At 42.7% G+C, this 751-nt stretch overlaps 1 protein-coding gene across 1 annotated transcript in view; it reads right to left on the bottom strand.

Annotated features, from left to right (window-relative positions):
* The window catches only part of LOC116689180 (derlin-2), a 6,187-nt gene that overhangs the window by 3,812 nt on the left and 1,624 nt on the right, over positions 1-751 (bottom strand). The gene's annotated exons all lie outside the window — the stretch shown is intronic.

Below are 751 nucleotides of genomic sequence, written 5' to 3'. Positions count from 1 at the left end.
AACAGTTCCCACCAAGAGCAAGCACTAGGCAACAGAAGCAAGGAAAAACGCCCTTTTAAGAAGCAGAAACCTCGAGCAGAACCATGACCTTGACCATTAATAAGCATTTAAGTAATTTACATTTTAAGTGTTTATTGATGTGTTGACCACTATGACTCCTCCTATGTGCACCTGTAAGTGGAGGCTGTGCAAGCTCTTGAGATCTACGTGATATTACTTGTTACGTGTTCATTACTTGTGCTGTAGTGTATTTAGAAGGGATCCCTTATTAAATGGTACACCGCCGAACTGCATGCTGGGCACAGCTTGCTCTCCGTCACTCACCACAGTGCATTCAGGAACAGATGAAGAAAAACATTGGAGCAAACTCAAACATTTAAGAACACTTTAAGAATAAACACTTTTGTTCCCAGAAATAGCCTGGTCCCAAATAGCTAACTGTTGTGACGCGTATGCTGTAGCGTTGCTAGGGGATACAACTACGTCATGGCAGGTGTAGCTCAGGATCTAAAGAAGCAGCAATACCGGAGACCTGTTTGGAATAGGCACGTTTTCAACGGCCACGGCACTAGTAGGATTCCAATGATTTCAACTGCACTCAAGATTAAAAGGTGCTCTAAGCGATGTCTTGTTGACGTTCAAAGTATTTTTTTTTTTTTAAGATTTTTTTTGGGCATTTTAGGCCTTTAATTGACGAGACAGTCGAAGACATGAAGGGGGAGAGAGAGGGGGAGTGACATGCAGCAAAGGG

Source organism: Etheostoma spectabile, chromosome 5 (genome assembly GCF_008692095.1).
Source record: "Etheostoma spectabile isolate EspeVRDwgs_2016 chromosome 5, UIUC_Espe_1.0, whole genome shotgun sequence".
Taxonomy (NCBI): Eukaryota; Metazoa; Chordata; class Actinopteri; order Perciformes; family Percidae; genus Etheostoma; species Etheostoma spectabile.
The sequence above is the reverse complement of the archived record's forward strand: the minus strand, read 5'-3'. Positions and strand labels throughout refer to the sequence as shown.